This window comes from Schistocerca piceifrons, chromosome 4 (genome assembly GCF_021461385.2).
Source record: "Schistocerca piceifrons isolate TAMUIC-IGC-003096 chromosome 4, iqSchPice1.1, whole genome shotgun sequence".
Taxonomy (NCBI): domain Eukaryota; kingdom Metazoa; phylum Arthropoda; class Insecta; order Orthoptera; family Acrididae; genus Schistocerca; species Schistocerca piceifrons.
The window spans coordinates 390963194-390979820 of NC_060141.1; the positions used below are offsets into that span (position 1 = coordinate 390963194).

The 16627-nt window shown below is 38.2% G+C and overlaps 1 protein-coding gene across 1 annotated transcript in view; it reads right to left on the minus strand.

The window, feature by feature from the left end:
* The window catches only part of LOC124795279 (helicase SKI2W), a 150118-nt gene that overhangs the window by 76573 nt on the left and 56918 nt on the right, over positions 1–16627 (minus strand). The window lies entirely within an intron of this gene.

The following is a 16627-nucleotide window of genomic DNA, read 5'->3' on the forward strand; positions in this document are numbered from 1 at the left end:
GGCACCTCTCTTCCATCGATGGAATCTTACCTTCACAACAGAAAGCAGATGTTCTCATTCACAGGCTGTGCCACAGGTATGAAACAAGCCGCAGAACGGAGCAATGTAACAGAGGCTCCACAATGACCGATACTGGGCCCACTCTTGTTCTTAAGCCTTCATAAATTATTGAGCTTGGCACAATATTGCTGTACAGATGTGTGTGTGTGTGTGTGTGTGTGTGTGTGTGTGTTAGTAAGTTGTTCCCTCCACTTCATGAGAAATTAATGGTAACATACAAAATGAATCACTATGTGTAAAATATTCCCTGTGGCCCAGCTAGATAAGTTAAAATGGAGTGAAAGTATAGAAAAAAATATTACATTCAGTCCAGTATGGTATGTTCTTAGAATTGTCTCTTTTAGGGTATCGGCTTATTTTTTCGTATTTTCACTGCCTGATGTCTTGTAGAATAATTCTTGTAGGCAGTGCATCTAAAGTACATTAAATATTTATTCAGCAGAAAAAAAGCTGTAAAAATATTGTATCAAGTAGATAACTGCAGAAGGATGCCCTTATGTTGTTGGGGAGTAGGGGTGTGCTAGACTTGTGAGTGTGGAGTATTTTAGAATTTTGGAAAGACTGATGGCAACTTAAAAGTAGCAATAAAAAAGGTTCCAGTTTCAACTCTGTTAAAAACCTGTGTAATACTGACTTTTAAATGGTTTTCTTGGAAGAAAAACATCTGACTATTTTTTCCTTTCCCTCAGAGCTAAGGGGGGATGTGTGGGATGGGGTGCCCTCTTCCCAAGCCCCCAGATATGGGTGCCCTTGAACTGCAGAGACCTTTTTAAGTACCTTTGAATTCATGAAATCACTTCCACACACATTTGCGTATACACAAACAAAACACATTAATTGAACACTACTACTATCAAGTTTGGATAGTTGCATCTAAGTGAGACAGAAAATTATTAATTCTTGGGCATGATGGTGGATATGTACTTGAGATGGGAGAATAATATAAATAACAACTGTCATAAAATATGTTCAAGGGTATTTTCACAGGAAAAATACCATGTCAGTAAACACACAAACATTACTAACATTGTACCACAGGCTAGTCCTTTTGAACTATCATATGATATCCTGCTTTGGGGAACCACTGCAAATGTGCATATACAAAATATTACTGAAGCTACAAAAGAAAGCTGTACAGTATATAACAAAATGATTTCCTAGGTAATCCTGCAGAACTGAATTCGGGGAAATAAACATACCAACAGTATCATCACTATAGGTGTCTGAAACAATTATTTCCGCAAAAACTAACTGTGCTGCATTGTTAAACAGAGATACACAGGATTGTAAGATATGTAAAAACGATTATTACAGTGATGGAAATCAGCTCAAATTAACTGATGAGTAGCCTGCAAATGGTTATTATCTATCCATATAGTGTTGAAGAATGTTTTGCAGCTAAAAATTAAAGTAGTACATTTGTATGTAACAGTATAAATGTGTGTAAAAATTTTCAGAAAGCACCAATTGACTTTAATATATGTTATATTCATCTGTATGCAATCATTGTTCTTTCTTGTTATTTCAACATAGATAAGAACCAGTAAACCCCTGATTGAACAGTCAAGCTCCGGCATATGAAACAGCTTCAAACATCTGATTACAAATGAGTTAATACAGTGAAACCTCTATATAACGTTTTTCAAGGGACCACAAATTCTTAACATTGTATAGAGGAAAACACTATAAAGAGGAAGGCTTCCAAATAATAATTATCGGGCATTACTGAAGATCGGGATACCACTAATAAGCTTTGACAAATGGTGCCATAGATTACATTTTAAATTTTCACAACACTGTAATATGATGTTCATTGCAAATTATCAATGTAACAAATGATTAGTTTTTTGTGATTAAAACATGGAGCCCAGTAGGTGGATGGGTGAAAGGAAATGGATCAGTTTGTACTGTAAAAAGTTATAACAGATTCTTAAGATATGACATCATTGTCCAAAGCTGACAGGTGGTATCCCGTTCTTCAGTTGATCCAATTGTAGAATATGAGCCAAATTTTGTTTATGATATACTGAACATACTACATAAAAACACAGTAAATGGTACAGATTAAAAAAAAGAATTAGTTACAAAAAATTACTTTAATAATTAAATTATGAAATGGAACTTAAATTTGCACAAACTCTAGGAACCTATGCAACCTGAAAATCACATACCTACGATTTTTAAAATATTCGAGCACGCATGTTTGTTTTCTATTTCTCCTAGACACTATGGCAATCTTTTCTTGCTCCAAATGATCAAGTTGAACTACTGTTCTGTCCTCAAGTCTATGGGTCATCATATATCTCCTAAATGTTTCAAAGCCTTCAGCTGCCTTAGTATATGAGGGCACAGGGTCATCTTCCTTGTCACTGTCACTTTCACTATACTATTATTCTCCAAGCTTCTATCTGCAGTCAGCTCCTCAATACTTTGTACTCCTGTGGTTGCCACGTTGTCATCCACAGCCACAAAGCCCTCAAAAGTGACAATCACTGCCTATTAATTCCTAAAACTCTTGCAAATCACTTGCAACATCTTCCACAGGAGCTGCCATCTGATTCTGCCAGAATCCCACATTTTTTAAACAGTTTTTAATAGTCTCAGCACTGACTCCCCTCCACAAGTACATAATTAAATTCATTGCCTGTAAAATACTTTCACATTTCTCAGAAAGATACATCTGGTGGATGTGCCGCACATCTGTCCACAAACAGCAGCACTTTTCCTGCAGCACTCCCCATTTTGGCATCAAATTCTCCGAGAAACTGAAATGGCGCCAAAAAGATTGTAAGCAGAATGTGCGTCACGTATCACATGACTGGCTTCTGCCGCTGAAAAATGAAACACTCTGAGTGCGGGATTTCCGAGCCGGTGCCAACTGTGAATCCACAGAACAGAAAATGATGCGTCTAGATCCAGTCACTTAAACGTTATAAAGAGGTAAATAATTGACCAGGGTTCCAAAAATGTGAGTGTTACATGGAGGAAATTGTAATATAGAGGAAATGCAGTAAAGAGGAAAATTTAACATTGTTTATATGGGCTTTTAGTCGGGACCGAAAAAAACGGATGTAACATAGAGGAAAACGTTATATGGAGGAATGTTATAAAGAGGTTTCACTGTATGTTAAATATTTGACATTACACATAAAAACCACGAAAGTTTATAAAAGATTTGAAATGATGCTTAAACTTTGTTGGGAGTCACAAAGTTCTGTAACTATTAAACACTGGTTGGATATGGTCGAGACAATTTATGCCCAATTCCAAGCAAAAAGCAAGTTTTTCATAGTTCTCAATGTTTATGGTGTCATATCTCCTGAACTATGTGCCATACAACAATGTAATTTTGTAGATACATTCACTGATGTAGGTACTGTCTGCATAGCGTGTTGCAAATAAAGTTAGTAATAAAGAAGTAATATATCAAAACTCCATGCCTGATGTAGAAGTTTTACTGCAGAGCATTTTAAGCAGAAGCTAATTTTTTACACCTCTAAATGTCTATAATGTCCTATCTCCTGACTTAGGTGTCATACAATGATACAATTTGCAAGTACATTTAGTAGTATATGTGGATACTGTCTGAAAACTGTATTGGGCAACAACAAAGTAATAAATTAAAATGCCTTGCCCGATGTAAAGTTGTACTGCATCAACAGCACAAATGTAGTATGTGATAAACTTTTCTCCTTTCATCATTTTGTGAAGGTTTGAAATTATATGCAAAGTTTGTTGTAAGTTCTTAAGTGCTCTCATTCTCAAGCAATGGATGAATAAAGCTCAGGTATTCAATCACTGCCAGGTATGCTGCCTCAAGAGAAACACACAGTTTCTAACTTTAACACTTGTCTTAGTGTGTTAAACTTTTAACACAAGAATATACCTCTTATTGAGTACATTATGAAAGAATTTTAAATTTTTAAATTCTATCAATAACTGCACGAAGTATTGAAAATCAAATTCTTGTTGGCCCTGGAAGATGTCAGATAAGCAAACTGCAACTAGATCCAGGACAATCGCTTAGTAATATAGGGCTAAATGGAATTCGTTGAAATATATTTGTGTAGCTCCATGAATCATACTAATACAATCTGTGTGTTTATCAGTGTTTTTAGCTTCTTATATTAAGATAACTATATATTTTATTGACATATTCATATAATTTAAAATAAATAAATAAACCTCCATGTAAACATGACATATTGTACAGAATGGTCCATAGACAAATAAAACTTTTACTATTTACTCATCAGTGACTCTTAATTTGAATTGGTCAACTCAAAAATAGGCTGGTGTAACAATTTGTAGGGATGGAATGAACATACATGTTCAGTAGCAGGTAAAGTAAGTGGGAGATTATGGGTCATGGGTAAGACTCTAAGAAAATGCAGCCAGTCTACAAAATTGCTTACAAACACATATCTAACTCATCCTAAAAGACTGGTCAAGAATGTGGGACCCAAATCAAATAGGACTAACAGGAGCACTGAATGTACACAAAGAAGGGCTGCACAAACAGTTGCAGGTTTGTTTGACCCATAGTAAAGTGTGTCAGAGAGACCGAAAAAACTGAACTGGCAGACACATTTGTTTATTTATTTTCCGTCCGTATAACACGAAGCTAGACACAAACTGTCCTAATTATAAAGTTCCAAGAACCAGTTTTAAGTGAGGTACTTTGTAATGTATTATACTTCTCCACACATGGTTCACACAGTAATTGCAAAGACAAAATAGACTAAGTACAGCATGCACAGAGGTGTTTATGCTATCATTCTTCCAGCATTACACATGCAAATGGAACAGGGAGAAGCTTTAATATGTGGCACAGTGGGAGGTTCCCTCCACCATACACCTCACAGTGGTTTGATGATTATTTCATGTTGACTTTGCCTCCCTGTCTACAGTTCAGAGTGGAATTATGTACTCTGGTGCACAGATATCCCACAAACCCCTGTCTAACATAAAGAAAGGGGTCAGGAATGTCAATCACTTTTAAAAAAATTAAAAACAAACCTCACTAGTCACTCCTACCCGTTATCTGAATCGCTAGATAAATCGATTGAAAAGTTCAGTTAAGTGTTCATTCTAAAGTTACATGCTAAGTGGTAATGTATTGCGAACAAGATTCAGTATTTACATATGTAAGCAACCACTTTCTTTGAAACCAGAGTAAACAAGTGAATACTAAGCTGACACACAAGTAGTCAATATAAATGATTACACAGCAGCTCTGTTGAAAGAAGTATTTTCCTTCTAATTTATTCGCTATAAGCACAGCTAGCATTAACAATTTACGCATAAAACTTGAGATTTATGAATTGCTTGTCTTATGTTAATGCACATCTAGATTTGTTTCGCATCTCCGCATTTCTCCCTTCGTTGGAATCTATGGAATGGAATGGAATGGAATGAAATGAATGAATGTACACTGAAACATATATTCCAGTAAAATAGGACATAAAGAGGGAGTATCTGAGGGACATGACATGCAGGGGAAGAGTTGTGTTGTTGTTGTGGTCTTCAATCCTGAGAATGGTTTGATGCAGCTCTCCATGCTACTCTATCCTGTGCAAGCATCTTCATCTCCCAGTACCTACTGCAACCTACATCCTTCCGAATCTGCTTAGTGTATTCATCTTTTGGTCTCCCTCTAAGACTTTTACCCTCCACACTGCCCTCCAATACTAAATTGGTGATCCCTTGATGCCTCAGAACATGTCCTATCAACCGATCCCTTCTTCTAGTCAAGTTGTGCCACAGACTCCTCTTCTCCCCAATTATATTCAGTACCTCCTCATTAGTTATGTGATCTACCCATCTAATCTTCAGCATTCTTCTGTAGCACCCTATTTTGAAAGCTTCTATTCTCTTCTTGTCTAAACTGGTTATCGTCCATGTTTCACTTCCATATATGGCTACACTCCATACAAATACTTCCAGAAACGACTTCCTGACACTTAAATCTATAATCGATGTTAACAAATTTCTCTTCTTCAGAAATGCTTTCCTTGCCATTGTCAGTCTACATTTTATATCCTCTGTACTTCTCACCATCATCAGTTATTTTGCTCCCCAAATAGCAAAACTCCTTTACTACTTGAATGGTCTCATTTCCTAATCTAATTCCCTCAGCATCACCCGACTTAATTCGACTAAATTCCATTATCCCCGTTTTGTTTTTGTTGATGTTCATCTTACATCCTCCTTTCAAGACACTGTCCATTCCATTCAACTGCTCTTCCAAGTCCATTGCTGTCTCTGACAGAATTACAATGTCATAGGTGAACCTCAAAGTTTTTATTTCTTCTCCATGGATTTTAATACCTAATCCGAATTTTTCTTTTGTTTCCTTTACTGATTGCTCAATATATAGATTGAATAACATCGGGGAGAGTCTACAACCCTGTCTCACTCCCTTCCCAACCACTGCTTCCCTTTCATGTCCCTCGACTCTTGTAACTGCCATCTGGTTTCTTTACAAATTGTAAATTGCCTTTCGCTCCCTGAATTATACCCCTGCCACCTTCAGAATTTGTAAGAGAGTATTCCAGTCAACATTGTCAAAAGCTTTCTCTAAGTCTACAAATGCTAGAAACGTAGGTTTGCCTTTTCTTATTCTAGTTTCTAAGATAGTCGTAGGGTCAGTATTGCCTCACGTGTTCCAATATTTCTACGGAATCCAAATTGATCTTCTCCGAGGTCAGCTTCTACAAGTATTTCCATTCATCTGTAAAGAATTTGTGTTAGTATTTTGCATCTGTGGCTTATTAAACTGATAGTTCGGTAATTTGCACTTCCTGTCGATCTCATATTTAGAAGTTTGTATTACTTTCTGCCTGCTTCATTTACTGCATTTTTATATTTTCTCCTTTCATCAATTAAATTCAATATTTCTTCTGTTACCCCAGGATTTCTACTAGCCCTCATCTTTTTACCTACTTGATGCTCTGCTGCCTTCACTACTTGATCCCTCAGAACTACCCATTCTTCTTCTACTGTACTTCTTTCCCCCATTCCTGTCAATTGTTCCCTTATGCCCTCCCTGAAACTCTGTACAACCTGTGGTTTAGTCAGTTTATCCTGGTCCCATCTCCTTAAATTCCCACCTTTTAGCAGTTTCTTCAGTTTTAATCTACAGTTCATAAGCAATATATTGTGGTCAGAGTCCACATCAGCCCCTGGAAATGTTTTACAATTTAAAACCTGGTTCCTAAATCTCTGTCTTACCATTACATAATCTATCTGATACCTTCTAGTATCTCCAAGATTCTTCCATGTATACAACCTTCTTTCATGATTCTTGAACCAAGTGTTAGCTATGATTAAGTTATGCTCCGTGCAAAATTCTACTAGCCAGCTTCCTCTTTCATTTCTTACCCCCAATCCACATTCACCTTCTACATTTCCTTCTCTCCCTTTTCCTACTATCGAATTCCAGTCACCCATGACTATTAAATTTTCATTCATCTCCCTTCACTATCTGAATAATTTCTTTTATCTCATCATACATTTCATCAATTTCTTCATCATCTGCAGAGCTAGTTGGCATATAAACTTACACTACTGTAGTAGGCGTGGGCTTCGTGTCTATCTTGGCCACAATAATGTGTTCACTATGCTTTTTGTAGTAGCTTACCCGCACTCCCATTTTTTTATTCATTATTAAACCTACTACTGCATTACCCCTATTTGATTTTGTATTTATAACCCTGTATTCGTCTGACCAAAAGTCTTATTCCTCTTGCCACTGAACTTCACTAATTCCCACTATATCTAACTTTAGCCTATCCATTTCCCTTTTTAAATTTTCTAGCCTACCTGCCCGATTAAGGGCTCTGACATTCCACACTCCGATCCGTAGAACGCCAGTTTTCTTTCTCCTGATAACGACGTCCTCTTGAGTAGTCCCCGCCCGGAGATCCGAATGGGGGACTATTTTACCTCCGGAATATTTTATCCAAGAGGACGCCATCATCATTTATCCATACAGTAAAGCTGCATGCCCTCGGGAAAAATTACGGCCGTAGTTTTCCCTTGCTTTCAGCCGTTCGCAATACCAGCACAGCAAGACCGTTTTGGTTAGTGCTACAAGGCCAGATCAGTCAATCATCCCAACTGTTGCCCCTACAACTACTGAAAAGGCTGCTGCCCCTCTTCAGGAACCACACGTTTGTCTGGTCTCTCAACAGATACCCGTCCATTGTGGTTGCACCTACAGTACGGCTATCTGTATCGCTGAAGCACAGCAAGCCTCCCCACCAAAGGCAACGTCTATGGTTCATGGGGGAGGGGTGTAAGAAAGCATAAAAAGAAAATTATATTAAACACAATTTTTACAGCTAATTTAAAATTATCATGAGCAGTTGTGGAAGGCTCGCCACCTTCACACATTCTCTAGAACGTCATCTATTTCTAAGGATAGCATTTTATGACTTAGTATAATGTTAAGGTGAAATTTAACTTACTCAGATCTTAACGAGATAAGGTATTTTCATCACCAGTAAATTGACAGAAGACCAAAAGAATTGCAATATACATTCCCAATTACAAAACTGTATGTCAGGGACTGGAGTCTTTGCACTAATGGTGGTCAGGACATACATCAAGCTTGCTTGTAAACTTGGTATTTGCTCAACAGAGGGGCAGGGATTAACTCATGGCTTGTGTACACGTGCTCACACATAACTTGGTCATACTCTTAACAGAAGGGAAATCAGCAAAGTGCGATAATTAATTACCTGTGATTAAAAACTGAATGCATGATACATAGATGTTGAATGAACACATTATTTCATTATCAAAATATTTCGATTTTTGCATTTACTTGCTCTTTTGTTTCTAAACATCATAGTATCAGAAAATGGTCACACAACTCATTTGTTGAGAATGTCCCTAGAAGCAACACTTTTGTTTGTTATCATACTCAAATTATAAAGTCATTTCATGACTATTAAGTGGAAGAAATAATATAATAACATGACTGCTACGTATCTAGATTGCATTAAAAGTATTTTCAGAATAGAAAACTGTGTTTTCACAAATTCTTTGCATTTTATCTCTTATGGTATGACTGTCTTCATAAAATAATCTACTTGACCCTGTTATCGTTATGAATTAAGGGGGGTAGGACATCAAATGGGCCAACTTGGAGCAGGAGAGGCACCACAGGACATTTTAATTTCCACTGTCTATACTTATACAAATAAATTCATAAAACGTTGTCAGCATGACCAGGAAGGATTCAGGATTCACACTCATAGTATGGGAAGTTCAAAAATATAGCAATATAATTATTTTTTTTACATGTGAAATTTCATCATTTTTTCGCTTACTATTGGCTGCATTTGTTGCTATAGGTATACTTTTCTTCATAAGTAAGAGAGATTCTTTGATGAATTTTGCACTGCATACAAACCATACTTACAGGTGTATGAAACTCTAGAATTCATTTAATTTATGAAAAAATGAATGAGCTGTTACATTTTAAACTTCAATTTTAGAAAAAAACTCAAATTTTATAGTTAATTATCTCAATTTTTCCACCCATGAACCATGGACCTTGAAGTTGGTGGGGAGGATTGCGTGCCTCAGCGATACAGATGGCCGTACCGAAGGTGCAACCACAACGGAGGGGTATCTGTTGAGAGGCCAGACAAACATGTGGTTCCTGAAGAGGGGCAGCAGCCTTTTCAGTAGTTGCAGGGGCAACAGTCTGGATTATGGACTGATCTGGCCTTGTAACATTAACCAAAACGGCCTTGCTGTGCTGGTACTGCGAACGGCTGAAAGCAAGGGGAAACTACAGCCGTAATTTTTCCCGAGGACATGCAGCTTTACTGTATGATTAAATGATGATGGCGTCCTCTTGGGTAAAATATTCCGGAGGTAAAATAGTCCCCCATTCGGATCTCCGGGCGGGGACTACTCAAGAGGACGTCGTTATCAGGAGAAAGAAAACTGGCATTCTACGGATCGGAGCGTGGAATGTCAGATCCCTTAATCGAGCAGGTAGGTTAGAAAATTTAAAAAGGGAAATGGATAGGTTAAAGTTAGATATAGTGGGAATTAGTGAAGTTCGGTGGCAGGAGGAACAAGACTTTTGGTCGGGTGATTACAGGGTTATAAATACAAAATCAAATAGGGGTAATGCAGGAGTAGGTTTAATAATGAATAAAAATATAGGAGTGCGGATTAGCTACTACAAAAAGCATAGTGAACGCATTATTGTGGCCAAGATAAGACACAAAGCCCATGCCTACTACAGTAGTACAAGTTTATATGCCAACTAGCTCTGCAGATGATGAAGACATTGATGAAATGTATGATGAGATAAAAGAAATTATTCAGATAGTGAAGGGAGATGAATGAAAATTTAATAGTCATGGGTGACTGGAATTCGATAGTAGGAAAAGGGAGAGAAGGAAATGTAGAAGGTGAATATGGATTGGGGGTAAGAAATGAAAGAGGAAGCTGGCTAGTAGAATTTTGCATGGAGCATAACTTAATCATAGCTAACACTTGGTTCAAGAATCATAACAGAAGGTTGTATACATGGAAGAATCTTGGAGATACTAGAAGGTATCAGATAGATTATGTAATGGTAAGACAGAGATTTAGGAACCAGGTTTTAAATTGTAAAACATTTCCAGGGGCTGATGTGGACTCTGACCACAATATATTGCTTATGAACTGTAGATTAAAACTGAAGAAACTGCTAAAAGGTGGGAATTTAAGGGGATGGGACCAGGATAAACTGACTAAACCACAGGTTGTACAGAGTTTCAGGGAGGGCATAAGGGAACAATTGACAGGAATGGGGGAAAGAAGTGCAGTAGAAGAAGAATGGGTAGTTCTGAGGGATCAAGTAGTGAAGGCAGCAGAGCATCAAGTAGGTAAAAAGACGAGGGCTAGTAGAAATCCTTGGGTAACAGAAGAAATATTGAATTTAATTGATGAAAGGAGAAAATATAAAAATGCAGTAAATGCAGCAGGCAAAAAGGAATACAAACGTCTCAAAAATGAGATCGACAGGAAGTGCAAAATGGCTAAGCAGGGATGGCTAGAGGAAAAATGTAAGGATGTAGAGGCTTGTCTCACTAGGGGTAAGATAGATACTGCCTACAGGAAAATTAAAGAGACCTTTGGAGAGAAGAGAACCACTTGTATGAATATCAAGAGCTCAGATGGCAACCCAGTTCTAAGCAAAGAAGGGAAGGCAGAAAGGTGGAAGGAGTATATAGAGGGTTTATACAAGGGCGATGTACTTGAGGACAATATTATGGAAATGGAAGAGGATGTAGATGAAGATGAAATGGGAGATACGATACTGCGTGAAGAGTTTGACAGAGCACTGAAAGACCTGAGTCGAAACAAGGCCCCGGGAGTAGACAACATTCCATTAGAACTACTGATGGCCTTGGGAGAGTCAGTCATGACAAAACTATACTATCTGGTGAGCAAGATGTATGAGACAGGCGAAATACCCACAGACTTCAAGAAGAATATAATAATTCCAATCCCAAAGAAAGCAGGTGTTGACAGATGTGAAAATTACCGAACTATCAGTTTAATAAGTCACAGCTGCAAAATACTAACGCGAATTCTTTACAGACGAATGGAAAAACTGGGAGAAGCGGACCTCGGGGAAGATCAGTTTGGATTCCATAGAAATGTTGGAACACGTGAGGCAATACTAACCTTACGACTTATCTTAGAAGAAAGATTAAGAAAAGGCAAACCTACGTTTCTAGCATTTGTAGACTTAGAGAAAGCTTTTGACAACGTTAACTGGAATACTCTCTTTCAAATTCTGAAGGTGGCAGGGGTAAAATACAGGGAGCAAAAGGCTATTTACAATTTGTACAGAAACCAGATGGCAGTTATAAGAGGCGAGGGGCATGAAAGGGAAGCAGCGGTTGGGAAGGGAGTGAGGCAGGGTTGTAGCCTCTCCCCGATGTTATTCAATCTGTATATTGAGCAAGCAGTAAAAGAAAAGTTCGGAGTAGGTATTAAAATCCATGGAGAAGAAATAAAAACTTTGAGGTTCGCCTATGACATTGTAATTCTGTCAGAGACAGCAAAGGACTTGGAAGAGTAGTTGAACGGAATGGACAGTGTCTTGAAAGGAGGATATAAGATGAATATCAACAAAAGCAAAACGAGGATAATGGAATGTAGTCAAATTAAATCGGGTGATGCTGAGGGGATTAGATTAGGAAATGAGACACTTAAAGTAGTAAAGGAGTTTTGCTATTTAGGGAGTAAAATAACTGAGGATGGTCGAAGTAGAGAGGATATAAAATGTAGACTGGCAATGGCAAGGAAATCGTTTCTGAAGAAGAGAAATTTGTTAACATCGAGTATAGATTTAAGTGTCAGGAAGTCGTTTCTGAAAGTATTTGTATGGAGTGTAGCCATGTATGGAAGTGAAACATGGACGATAACCAGTTTGGACAAGAAGAGAATAAAAGCTTTCGAAATGTGGTGCTACAGAAGAATGCTGAAGATAAGGTGGGTAGATCACGTAACTAATGAGGAGGTATTGAATAGGATTGGGGAGAAGAGAAGTTTGTGGCACAACTTGACTAGAAGAAGGGATCGGTTGGTAGGACATGTTTTGTGGCATCAAGGGATCACAAATTTAGCATTGGAGGGCAGCGTGGAGGGTAAAAATCGTAGAGGGAGACCAAGAGATCAATACACTAAGCAAATTCAGAAGGATGTAGGTTGCAGTAGGTACTGGGAGATGAAGAAGCTTGCACAGGATAGAGTAGCATGGAGAGCTGCATCAAACCATTCTCAGGACTGAAGACCACAACAACAACAACAACAACAACAACATCATCTCAATTTTTACCACCGTTTTTAATAGATTTGGAAAATTCTAGAGTTTTGGATTAAGGAGTTTTGTGTTTAATAAGCAGCGCAAAATTCATTGAAGAATTTCTCTTACTTATGAAGAAAAGTGTTCTTATAGCAAATGCAGCTGATAGTAAGTGAGAAAATGATGAAATTTCACATGTAGAATAAAAAAATAATAAAAAAAAATATGTTGTTGAACTTCCACTGCTATGAGTGTGAATCCTGAATGCTTCTTGGTCATGCTGACAAAGTTTTATGAATTTATTTGTAAAAGTATAGACAGTGGAAATTAAAATGTCCTGTGGTGCCTCTCCTGCTCCATGTTGGCCCGTTTGACGTCCAAACCCTGTTAGCAAAATGTCATCAACATCATCTGGATCGATGCAGCAATGCTCCTTTGATACAATTAAGCTTGTCTTGATAAAATTTCTTTTGTTTGCAGCACTAATGGTGTCAACAAACAGAACTTCTTTTGTCACTTTGGAGAGGGCACGGCCACTGGCTTTCCACCAAGATAGAATGTTTTTGAATTCATTCCCTGGGCTATCCATGTTCAAATATCTCACACATTCATCTTTAAGTTCACAAGTTGATTACTGCCTGCTCCAAAATGTTTTCACATGAGAGAAGATTATATCTTGTTTCGAGTTCTTCCTCAACTACGCTATCTAGCTTTCAACTAACAGTTGGATATATATTTTCTTGCTTTTCCTCACTCATGACTAAGAGTTGCTTGAAACATGAATGGAAAAATGTAGCCATGTAGTGAGAATACTGCGGTTCCTTAGCGACCTTCTCCTTTAAGAAGTCTTCTGTATGCCCTATCAGCAATTTAAGTACGACAGTCATCTTTACTTTGACGTTGCTATATAAACCAAATGTGCATAGTGCTACAAAAGACAGGGTCAGTACCGTTTCACCCTACATATCAATTGTGGCTTCTTGAAAAGATTCCAGGAATTTAATTATACCATCTATTAGATCAGGCTGATGCAAGCATATCATTTCCTCTTTGTTTTTCCCAAACAGCAAATTCTCAATGGTTTTTATTCTTTTTGTGCATGAATTGAATTTATTCAATATCTTGTACATGCTATTCAATCTAGTTTCAACGCCTTGATGTAATATCCTACATTTCTACGCAATCTTGATGGATTTATAAACATCAGGAAATTCTTCACTAAGAAACTTTTCATCTTATCTGTGCCTTAGTGTTATGTTTATGCAGATATTTTTATGTCCGTCCCTTGGTCCCTTACAAATGTCACTTTGCTCAGTACCAGACAAGATACATCTATCTCGGACACTTTTTTCATGTAAATCTGTAAGAATATATCCATTTGTTTTTATAACAATTGGAAACTTTGTTGAGGGAAGCATATTGTTCCTTAGTTCATACCTGTCTTCAGAGACTACAGTAAAACTGGATGTGACAGTAAGATACTATTTTTTTGCAATAATTGTCAGTCTAGTGATTGCACGTCATAGCACACTCATTCTCATTCATTCATTTCCATGTCAGGTCAGCATTTCTAGATGGTAGCAACTCTGATGGCCTTGCTGGTTCCCTCAATCAGGTCCTGTGTTGTGCAGGGTTGTTCAAGTTGAGAACATATTAGCAGGTGGGCTGGGTCTTGTGTTGTTCTGCACTCACAGGATGTATCTCCATCAGCTGGAAGAATGCCCCATTTTCGCACATTGGTCTTGCATAGAGAAATGCCCACCCTAAGACGATTGAGCAATCTCCAAATAGGGTAGGGCAAGTCGTTTCCTGGAGCTAGCTCTTCCTTTACAGGAATATCAGGTGGTAGCTTGCTCTTCCATCTGGTGATGCGGTTAGACTCTGGTGTTCCCTCAAGTGGCTGAGTCCTGGCGATGAAGCTCTTTCTCGACTTCAGTCGAAGGACTACAGCCTGATGATCATGCAGTGGATGTTGGATGTTGCTTAGCCCTCTCTACATCAGCAGCTACAGCCCTTCTAATAGTGGGGGGAGCTATTCTAACAATCGGGTAGATTTTATCGACTGGAGCTTCATACATCCCGACAAGATTCGGACAGTCTCATTGATTGCAATATCTACCTGTTTGGTGTGAGTGTATGCACTTCACACAGGTGAAGCATACTCTGCAGCGGACACACACAAAGCAAGAGCCGAAATTCTCACGACGGGAGGACTTGCTCCCCAGGCGGTGGATATGAGCTTCCTCAAGATGTTATTCCATGAACTAACTTTCAGCCTGGTGTTATGGCAATGTTTCTTGAAGGTCAGAGTTCGGTCGGATAATACCCAGATATACTGGTGTTGAACGATGCTCCAGTAGTTTGCCTTTCCATGTAATGTCCAGTTCCTGCCGAGCTTCTCTATTCTTCAAGTGAAATGCGTACACCTGAGACTTGTTGGGATTTGGCTTTAGATGATTGACTTTGTAGTAGGAGCCAAGTGTATCTAGCACAGAAGTCAACCTTTCCTCTACTTCTTCAAACATCTTTCCCTGAGCAATCACTAAAGTATCGTCAGCGTAGATGAAAAGCCATTCTGATCAATGGCTTCCTTTTGGGTTGTTTGGGGGAGGAGACCAGACAACGAGGCCATCGATCTGGGGAAGGAAGTCGGCCGTGCCCTTTCAAAGGAACCATTCCAGCATTTGCCTGGAGCAATTTAGGGAAATCATGGAAAACCTTAATCAGGATGGCCAGACGCGGGATTGAACCATCGTCCTCCCGAATGCGTGGCTTCCTTTACTTCAGGCAATAATGAAGGATTTTTTTTGAAACTAGAGGCAAGGAAAAAGCAAAGCAGAAAATATTATTATTATTATTATTCCCACAATGGTGCCAAGTTGTAAACGTGGACAGTTCCTTCAGTTAATACGAAATATCACTCAAACTGTTTGATGGGATCAAAGGAACACTTTATCTAATTCCATTCCCAAGAATTATTTTCTGTTTTAAATTTTTGTAACTGCCACACATTGTGATATCCCTTTACCATGACTGAATTTTTCAGTTTTATGTGAAACATAGATTCCTTCAGTTAGATGATGAGAAAAAGAAATAGATTAGTTTTTATAGTTGTAATTCACTACTGTTCAGAAACTACAAGAGGTATGAACTTCTGCACTCTTACAAAGAGTTGTAAGAGCAAATGAGAAGCTTCAGGAAAATCTGGTAACTCAGTCGTGTACAGCTCTGCCACCTAACATGAAATGACCTAAATTCCTAATAAAATTAACCAAACAGTAGTTTGAAATTATTCCAGCTGGGACTATACCAGTTAATTCTGGATCTGTCCAGTAGAAGGTCCGCTACAATTCATAGAAGGTGCTCCATCATCATCATAGCTCTGTGACAAATGGCACTCACGTGTCTATGAGTCACGTAAGTGCAGTGGGAATGCATAGGTTCATCACGCCCAGTTTCCATCGCAATCCTGCTCCATTCCATCTTGTGGCTACAGGTACACAACATGGTGGCGACATGCTTATAATCTAATCTGAAGGCTGAGATGACAGACTCTACTATGCATATCATAATCTAGCGGATACAAGGCACTATTACCTAATGATATGTACCTTGTGTTTGCCTATACTGCTCTGAAGATAAACCTAAACTTCAGTAAGGTAATGTACAACTCTATTCCTCTCTAACTGTATCAGGTTGGTTAAGGAATGCTAAATAGAGCTGAAAGAGCTTGATGGT